Raw genomic sequence first — 10,802 nt, forward strand, 5'->3', positions numbered from 1 at the left:
TGTTTCACCTTTTCCTATTTTATGTCCACATCCTTCTCCTGGTCATTTCATCAATATCTGTGTTATTCAGCCTAATGATAGCCTTTATGCAACACATATATATGAGTCATTCTGTAGAGTGAGACCAGCTTTTTGTTGTATGTCCTCTAAATCGTAGCCTTTCGAGAGGATCCTCTCATGTAGAGCATATTTCTCTTGGTGAGACACTTGTGATTCCAGTCCAGTCAACACCTGGAGGTGGTCCACACTAAGAGCTCTCGATGGTTTTATTCTGCTGCAGTTCTCCTGCATTATTATACCCGTCAAATCCACTCACCTTTTCAGCAGCTTGCAGTTCTCAAGGGCGGCATGAGGAACGGAATTACGAACCAACATACCAAAACTTTCCAACAAGCTAAATGGTTCGCGAAAGGAGTGAAGCAGATTTTTAAGCGTGTCAGGGGTACTTCAGCTAACAGTCTCCCTGTTCTTTTAGTTTCATGATCTTATCATCAAATGCTACTTCAGACTGAAAAGATAATATGCACAAGTCGTGCCTGACAGTGGATAAGCCGGATTTGGATGGTAATCATTGTAAAACATGCTCATGTTAGTGTCAGCTGCAGTCTAGTGCTGTAATACTGTGACTTTTTGTATGCAGCACATGCATCGTCATTTTAAATTTTGTAGTATGTGTTTATGGCTTAAGTAAAACTAATTATAATAAGTGAATGCCCGACAAAGCACCATGGGACACTTAAGTGTTTTTCTTTTCAGACTGTCCTTATTCCTTAAAGACCACCAAACACAGACGCCAAACTTACAAGTGACAGTAGGCTGAGATATGGCCAGGGTCTGTTAATTACTGGCAAAAGACTGATTGGACAGCTTTACTTCCCAGGGGCCGCATCCCTGGTTGCAGTGAATCCCTTGAAGCAGCAAATGTCATGGTTCAGTAGTTTAGCTGTAAATTCAGAGCTCTGGGATAAATCCAGTATCAAGGAAAAGTCACACTCCTCATGTTAACTGTACATTTATTTACCCACAAATTGCCAATTCTTAACATCCTCAGTGTCAGCAAGAAAAAAAAAGAATTATGGATGCAGCAATAACACTTAAAACTAATCCCGTTTATCACAAGATGCTGAAGCATGACCTACGTAAAAAAAGTAATCAGTTAATCCCATCATAATATAGATTCCCGCTCATGTTATGTAGGTAGAGTTCATCTCAACCGGATTCATTTTTGGCCCACGGAGCCTTTAACTGTACAGTGAAGGAAATCTGACTCTCCCCTAGTTTCATTTATCATAGTGACAGCCGCCTATAGGTTTTCCCTCTCTCCATTGGCTCTATCTTCTAACCACTTTCTGACAACTTTTGTAATTTAGATGTGCAGAGATGATAGCACTGGAGCATGATTCACACGAGATACCTATGCCTGCATAGGAAAAAAAAAAACACACACACACACACACACAGACACACACACACGCACAGACACTAAAACACATACTGCCGTGTTGGCAGTATGTTGTTGGTATTATAGCAAAGGCCATCTGGGGATATCTACAGTGTGATGGGTTATAAAATACCAAGGGCATAATTCCCACTTGAGACGGGGTAACATTTCTGTCTCACTTTTCAAAATGTATTGTTGTTACCTCACTTTTATAGTTTCAAGATGATTTTCTTACCAAAGTCACTCTGAACATTGTCCTCTTACTTTCCTGCCACCATAGTCCGGATGAGAGAAGATCTGAGTTGATAAAAGATGCTAGAATTGAACAGCAGTTAAATACAAGACAGTAAAGCACAGTGCTCTTTGTAGTAAAGATACAATTACAACACCAGTACAAGGTATCTATAAAGGAAACTGAGTATGATTTTAAGTAGGCTTAGTTCACTAACAATACAGAGGTTTACATAGCGTTTCCTCTGTAGGGTGGCTGGGCTCACCTTTAGAGACAGGGTAAGGAGCTCAGACATTTGGAGTAAAGCCGCTGCTCCTTAGCATCTAAAAGGGAGCAAGTTGAGGTGCTCTGGGTATTTGATCAGGATGCCTCGTAGGAGCCTTCCTCTGGAGGTTTTCCTGACATGGATAACTGATAGGAGACCTTGGGGGGAGACCCCGTATAAGCTGGAGAGATGATCTATTTCATTTGGCTTGCAAACTTCTCAGAGTCCCCCAGGAGCTGTTAAGCCTACTGCCACATCGACCTGGTCCCGGATAAGCAGCAGAACATGGATGGATGGATGGGTTTACATAGCATACTTCTTTGTGTCACCCCACCTCTGAAACCAAACCTACACCCTTTCAAAATATAAACACTTTTCATTGGGATTTACTCCTCCAGCAGTTTTATTAATCTGTGGTATAAAGGGATAGGAGGTAAAGGAGGTAAACAGGCAACCTAAACGTATTAGTTGCAGTCTCTGCCCTGACAACCTAATAATAACGACTGTCAAGGCTGCTCTAATCCCTAAAAAAAATAAACATTAAAAAAAATGCTTCAGCCATACTTACATGCCAAATAAAAGCAGCAAGGAAGAGTAAAGTAATTCCTGCCCTTAGTCCTAATCTGTGTTTTCTTAAATAAATATTCTATCACAAATTGGATGCTCAGCAGGTTTTTAGAGGTTTTAAGGGAATTATACAGCATTTTGTGTTGTTGTAGAGCAGAGACTAAGAGGAGTAAATGCCCCCTTGCAGTATATTAAAAGTGATTTGATAAGGTGTGTTGCGTTCTTAGCAAGCACCTTAGTCAGCAGATTGTGAAAACCTGGTGCAGCACCACAATGCTGTTTATAAAAAAAATGGTTGAGAAACCTCTCTTTCAGACACTGGGATGATTCGATTAAACCACGTGTTGATGTTTTTCTCATACTGTTGCTACTCCTAGTGATGCGTGAATATCTCACACCCAAACGTATGAAATGAATATTTCCTCCCCACAGTTATATACCAGTGAGACATGAACTGATCTCCAGGATTATGTTGTTATAGTATAAGGTAATGGCATGTGCCAAGTCACTGAACATACAGAAAATGCTGATCCAGTTCTCATGCCGTGTTGAGGTAAGGTTCATGCTGATAGGCTGCTAAAATAGTGCTTGAATTAAAGAAACATGAGCACATCGATGCATGGCTACTGGTGACTAGTAATGTCTAACGTTAGTATTATGATTATGTATGAAGTGGTCCCATACGATAGGAAACAATGCCTGCACTCTTCAGATGGAAAAAGAGTCAATTTATTACATGAGCAAAAGCGACAATGTGAATAAATCTGACCAAAAAAAAAAAGAACATTTCAGTTACAAGATCCCTGTCAACACAACTTCTAAACTAGAAAAGCCTTTTCTAGGGCTGTACCTGACACCTCTTTTGGAAAAAGGCATTGTATTCAGAGGAACAAACGCTTTCACATTTGTTTGTCTCGACCCTTATTTATCAAGTCATGAGCCATGCCCTTCATTGACTTGTTCTTCAAGTGTTCATCCCATTCTCCATTTAAAGAAACAATTTATTTTTAATCAGGCAGACTGACTTTTTTTCATTTCAAATATACTGTCTCTTCAAAATTGATCCGAAAGTTGTTGAGGAGTTGTGAGGATGGTTTTCTACCATTACTGTAAGTTTTACCCTTCCAAAATCTATACCTATAAATGATACGGTAAGCCCCAGTCCAAGTGTGACACAGACAGAGCAGTATTCACACCAATTTAGATAACCTAAACATTAATGGTCTGCAGCCTTTATCAATCATCGTTAGTGACTGTGCCTTCCTTGGCACTCATCCAACATGTAATTCACTTTATGAGCCTGTACCGATAGAGCCAAACCATGGGCTTTTCTGCATCCAGCGGAGATAAGAGGTTATCATGATGATACAGACTCTAGAATACGACCAGAAATGCACAGGTGTCATCTGATGTAAGTACAGAACAAATGGGAAATTTATGTTTGCTCCGTGGCAGATGATTGAGATTATGGCACAGTGGACTGATGCCACATTCACCCCTACAGGACGTGATGAGATTACTGCTCCTTTCTTTTGTAATGGCTTATCTGTCTCAGCCCCACCCCCAGGAGCTCCAGAGGAGGTGGAATCGTAGTTATCAGCAGGGTTATCCTCCGTCGCAAAGCAACATTTTATTACCACTGGCATGGTCTCGAAGGGGCAAGCAGATAACCCTTCGTACCATTACCCAAAAGAAACTGCCGCTGCCTGTGGACTGTGAGGCCAGACTTACAACTGTCCTCTCAGCTTGATTTTATCAGTCCCTATTCAAGGCTGCACTATGGAAATGATGGCCACAGTAAGAACACACTGGAGACATTTTAATAAGAGTGATGTTTGTCTGATCACATTGTCAGCAACAGAGGAGCCTCTATCTGTGGTGGCAGATGCCTTGTAGTATTGCATGAAAGTGGGTCTAATTGGTCACATATATTCATGTCAGTGTAGAGGCTAATTGGAACTCACTTGATGGGATTCATGGAGATAAGTGACAAGTTTCAGCTCACCAGTTATTATACAGCACTGCTTCCTCCTGTTTGATATTCATACACAACCTATTTAGTCTGCAAAATAAAGTTGTGACACAATCAGGGCTGCAGATTTGAGAAAAAATGAGTCCATCTCGCCACAATACCCAGTCCCTGATCAGATCATTCTGACCAAATTCCAATTCATAAATAGTATAAAACGGGGTTTGATTCTATGAAAATCTTAAGGATTATAACTCTTAAAGCTATAAAAATGTTTTTTCCAGGGCTGCTCCGCACTGACAGGACTAAATACCGGGCGGGAAAAATACTGATACTTTCATGACAAATAACTAGATGTAAGCACTAATGAGATAACACTGGGAAGAGCATGCTGGTTCATGCACCGGGGTGTTCGTGCCATCTGGATATTCCAGTGGCTCTGACCACAGAGAAGGATGGGAATCCAGCTGTTCAAGACATAATAATACTGGGAACAGCCTGTTGGAAATATTATCCTTGTTATATAAAACATGTTCATCCAGGTGTACCCTCCTCCTCTCCAGATACCAAATCTTTTAATGCATGGCTCATTCTCATCAGAAAAACACAAATATGACCAATCCCCAGGTGGATCACACAGAAACTTAAACAATTACCAGTACACATGTATCATCATCCTTTTTTTTAACTTAAACTCCATTGTTCAATTTTTCATTTCTGTTATTTCATATGGATACAGGACCAAAACAAACTGAGGCATTGCAGTCAGTACCTCCAAAGAGCAAGATTTATCTTTTCCTTCTTCCCCCAGCAATTATAAAGAAACTTATGATATACTGGCTGATGACAAAAAAGGAAGAAGCTGGAAAAAAGCAACTATGTCCTCTGGAAGAATGTGTAGTTATGTGTGAATCCCCAGCTGTGGGGAATGCAAAACTGTGTGGTAGGTTATAGGGTGGAACAAACCCCGGGATTTACCAACAGAGTGAGACATTCAGAGGTCCATTTGTGGCGTGTTTATCAAATTATTCAAAGACCCCAAATTTCATTTTTTTTCCTAAATAAATTAGTAAACTGCCCTGGTAGAAAGGATTCTGATTTAAGTTGGCGTAGTCACTCCTAATCTTTTCTCATTCTCCTGAAAAGTAGATAAAATGCTTGCACTCATCACACCTAAAGCAAGCATTTCATTGACTTATTTAAGTTTGCTCACGCTGATGGCATTTTAATCTTTATGTGATGATTTTCTCACAGGTTCTCACATTAGAACAAGATAATCTGTCACTTGTCAGTGAATTCCTCATTCATAGGGCCCATGGCTCATTATATGACCATTTTTCGGATTTGCCATCCTCATGGTTAAGGTGTGGTTCAATTTAGGGAACTGAGTACTTGGGTAAGTCTGGGGAAAGATCGAGGTCATGATTTATATGTCATGATGACAGCCAGTACTGCAGAACATCTATTTCACTATCCTAACTTCCTGCTTATGTCCCTTTAGGCATGACTGCCTGTACTGACTGACTGCCTTGTCCACGCTTTGTTTTACAGAGCCATTACAGTAAACGGCAGTACAGGGTGTAGTTTCCTCACATCTGAAATATATCGCCAAAGAATTAGGTATGGACCTCCAAAACTGAGCAGTTACTCAGACAGGTGGGTGGCAGTTCAGAAGGAGCCGGCAAGCTATCTCGAATAAATACTTCCTTTTTAGTCTTTTTATAACTGCTCTCATGCTGTCAGCTTTGTTAAGTAATGTCTCTGTTTAGCAGAGCCCGATATGGCTCCCTCATATATACAATAAATCTTAGTGCCATCTCTTTAGGCTATGGTTAATTATCATGGACTGTTCCAGATACGACCAGTCTAATGAGACAAGCAGAGCTGCATTGTCTCTCTCTCTGTTTCTCCTTTCTTAACATGAAAAAAAGGCCATGCAGGGCGTGTGTTCCAGTACAGGGGTAGCTCCATCTAGTGCATCTAACTTACATTAAACCACAGCAACAATCAAAATTCACAGTAGAGATTATTGCTTTTCGGAAATACCAGTCTCAAATTCACCACAGCAAATTACACCCCCTCAATCCACTCTTTGGACCCAGATTGAGTTTTGTCCAATATGCCATCAATAAAATATATCTGTATGCAAGGGTATATATGTATCTAAATATATTTGAGGATAAATGTTGGGGAATGATTGTATATGTACACAAATCCTTGAGGATGTAGTGTTTATTGCATGTATATTTATATTTTTTGTTGGTCATACATAGGTGCAGGTCATGAAAAAAAGTTTCCTCCTGGGAAAATAAAGACCATTTAAATGCTGAACATTTTACAATACACAAAAACCACACAAAAAGTTCCTTTCAGCCACTGTTCAAAAACTAATAATGACCTTTTAATTTTAATTTTTCTTATTTTTATTTTTTGGACTTTTACTGCTGACTTTGGCATTTGGCCTCAGCACATGTTCATCACTGCATGGGTACGTGAAAAGGTTTGCAAATCATCATGTATTTGGGTTTTGGATGTGGTGTGAGGGCTGATGGCTGTGCTCTTAGCTGTGCAATGCTTCTCCGCATGCCAGTGACAAAAATGTGCCCAGGAACTGCATTTTTAACAGGCTCTTCAAGCTGGCACGGCCTCACCATGACAGGAGGCATGGGCACAAAACTACCAGATGATCACACCATGGGAGATGGGAAAGGGGCAAGAGTTGATCAGTGTAACAGCCTTTAGGCATCAATCGGTGTCCAAAAAAAGTTGTTACATCAACCACAGCACAAGACTGCCACATTTTTGAAGAGAATATGAAGTAATACTAAAGCAATTTCAATGTAAAGCTAAATCTCTTTTGCATTTTTGACTTAAAGCTGTTATATTTACATCGTGGTGTTTTAGGTCCTTTGCATGCAAAGACTCACAGCATGCAAAGATTGTTGGGGCAGATTGTTAGTGCCTTGGAGGATTTATTGCACAACTTAATAAAGGACAGAACAGTTTTAAGGAAGAAGAAATGATGAGGAGATATTACACATGGCAGTAGCAGATGAGAGGATGCCTCCGATCGAGCAGGAAGAGGAGGTGTAGCCAGGATCTGGTCCACAGTGTTGAGAGGTTTTTGGAGAGGATGGAGGTGACAAATAGCCTAGGCAAGCAGGATCAAATCAAGGATGAAGTGTATCAATATTTAATCAGTTTTGGCCTTTCTCTCAGGTGGCAGCGGTTGGTGCTGGGAGAAAAGACAGAGCCGTGTAATGTTTGCTTGGTCTTCAGGTCCTCCTGCAGATATGCTTTTAACTGGGCATCAATGAACTCCACATGGGATTTGTAGCTTTCTTCTCATTGATCTGGTCTCTGAAGCTCACTGTGTTGTTAGCAGTGAATTTAAGGTGCACATTACTCTCCTGGAGTTGGCACGTATTGGACTTGAGCCTTACTCCCAATGAATGTGCTGGGTGTTCTCCCCCTCAAACCCGCTGTGCTGTCTGTAACCTTGCAGAAAGGCCCAGAAAGCACAGAAGAGTTCTCACGTGAAAACAGAAAATAAATTTCAGTTTAGAATTGACAATTTTATTAGCACACTACCATTTATAAAGAAATAGCTTCATTACATAAATCACAATCCCACAAAATGAGTCATAAAATACACAATAATGAGAAATTATGGAATTTAAAAAATATTAAGAATTAAACAGGTACAACAATGTGTCTCCATTACTTACTTAAAAAGGAGGGGAAACGCTCGTAGAATGTACAGTATCCAGTCAATAGCGCATCGCGGAAGTTGACAATATGACTCTTACACAGCAGATATTTTGACTTGTCATTGTAAAAAAAGCACAGATGTCACTAAAAACCTTAACATTGGCTCCTGTTCTGTTCAAGTGTCCCGGTACGTCATGACAGTGTGACAGTGAGCAAGCATGAACAACAGCGGGAACGAAGAAGATAAATGAGATTCAGCCACCATTCTCTTGATCAGTTGCACCTGTGCCTTTCCTACGGTGGCATGTCAAAAGTCTGCAGGTTAAAAGGCCTAAAACGCCTGTAGCTGTCAATCAACCAATAAACGCCCATTCAGAAACTTGAGGCTAGAGATGCTGTTTCCACAAAAATGTTGTTATTCTCTCATAAAAAAAAGATAAATACACACAATACTAGTATTACCATAGTTTACACTTAGTTTCCAGTTTTAGGTACACCTAGCTGAAACTAATGTCTGGTTATACTGTTCAACTTCATGGTCATTTTGAAGGCTGCAGATTGTGGTACCGGTGGGGTCTCTGTACACAACATGGACTGAAATTATGAAGATCATATGATATGATCCAAAGCCCCAGAACAGCTACTACATGGACCTAGTGGGGGGAATGTATTCCCATTTGCTGTTTCCAAAGACCAAGAATGACAACTGAGCTAACTCAGTCTGTTGATGAAGATCATGCTGTATAACTGAAAGCTCCAGAACAACGGAAACAGGTGTTTCCAAGATCACAAATGAACTTTGAATGTTATTAGAACCCTTACTCAGGGATATTTGCATAGATCACCTCATTTACCACTTGTTAATATCCATTGTTTTATAGTATTGCTGTTTCAGCAGTGCAAGTGCATTTGGGGTGCTTGTCTCAGCTTCATACAAGTGTATGAAACAGTGGCAACAAAAGTTGCTGATTAGTAATAGTCCAAAACAAAATAGTCATACCAGACGTGCAGCAGCCAATTCCCTGTTTTGACAACATATCCTCTCTGTCGTATGCCTCGGAGCGAGGCATGAACTGCAGCATTGTTTAGGGGAGCTCCATCACCCTGCCATTAGCAACCCATCATTCATTCTCACTGTTCCAGGCACCCACCATAGATCAAAAGCCCTGCTGAGTTGTAAGCATCAGAACCAGAATGGTGAAAAAATGCAAATCACATACTCATTTCAGCCTTCTTTTTGTTGGCTTGTGGCCCAAAATGGCACCTCTTATATTCTTTCTCCACCAGACAGCAAAGTCTGACTCAGAAGTGTTTATTTCAGATATCTGCACATGGCCAGATCCCAGAGGAAGGAAAATACCATATATTTAAACCATGACTCACGCCCACAATGTGATCCCCTCTATCAGCTTTTCTGTCTGTTACAGTTTTCATTGCATTACCCAAGGATCTCATGACTCATAAGAAGAGCAAACATACAGACTTCCTATTTTTAGATTATGCAACGATAAAAGATTAATATAAAACACTGAAGTGCAGGGATTCCAGCATAGATCATCAGATAGACAATACACATGAACACTTTGATCTTTTTGTGATGTATGTGTTACACTGACCTTATTTCTACTGTGAAAAAAATTCTCACATACAGCATTTATAAATTATTGTGGCCTCAGTATGGGCTCATGTAAAACAGATGTTCCAAGTTTCACAAAGATAATGTGTTGGGCCTCGTGTGATAGGTTGTTCATCCCCTCTGCATAAAAATATGTTCCTATATGTTTCACTCACACACTAAAGAGATGGGTGCACTCTGCAACTTTCGAATTATACGTTTAATATCCTGACATTAAAGGGGTGCTTATGTGCATTTTTGGGACATTTCAAATAATCCTACTGGAATTTTTCTAGTTGGATTTCTTTCCAGGTTTCAGCACCATTTTCGTTAGCATTACTGAAACCATGAAACTTTGACAAAAAAAAAAAAAAAAAAAAGCTGTTGTACCAGAGGTCATGTGCTTGTGATGATAAATCTGTCTGCCCAGGTCAACAGCATCACACTGGTGAAACTGACACTGGCTCAGGTTAAGTAGTACAAAGATTTCAATTATTAAACAGCTTTTCCCTGTGACAGTCACTTTCAGGGACTCCGCCAAACAATAACGAGAAAGTAATTGATCTTCCTTTAGCAAGGGAAATAGTACCAGCCACGAAAGCTTGATAGCACATTCCATAAGTCTTGTCAGTTGTGCTATGAACTGACCTGAAGTAAAATCACAGTAAAAACACACTTAGCTAGTGCCCTCTTCTGTCCAAACAATGCTACTGTATTATTCTGTTGTACCCTCTCCTTTTTTATTCCTTTTTATTAAAAGCAAAAGTGACAAAAAAGGGAGGGAGACATATGTTGGAAAGTATTTTTATTAAGTTTGTATAGTTTTTGTGTTCACATCTGCTGCATAAGGTGGGTTTTTAAAGTTTTTCTGTGCATGATAAATGATGTATATGTTCACTAGAACAGTGGTTCCCAAACTGGGGGTTGATCAAAGACAAATCTGAAATTAAAGGGATAAGAAAGAAAGAGAAAAATAAATGTATGAAACCTATGTTATACAAA

This window comes from Xiphias gladius, chromosome 11 (genome assembly GCF_016859285.1).
Source record: "Xiphias gladius isolate SHS-SW01 ecotype Sanya breed wild chromosome 11, ASM1685928v1, whole genome shotgun sequence".
NCBI lineage: Eukaryota > Metazoa > Chordata > Actinopteri > Istiophoriformes > Xiphiidae > Xiphias > Xiphias gladius.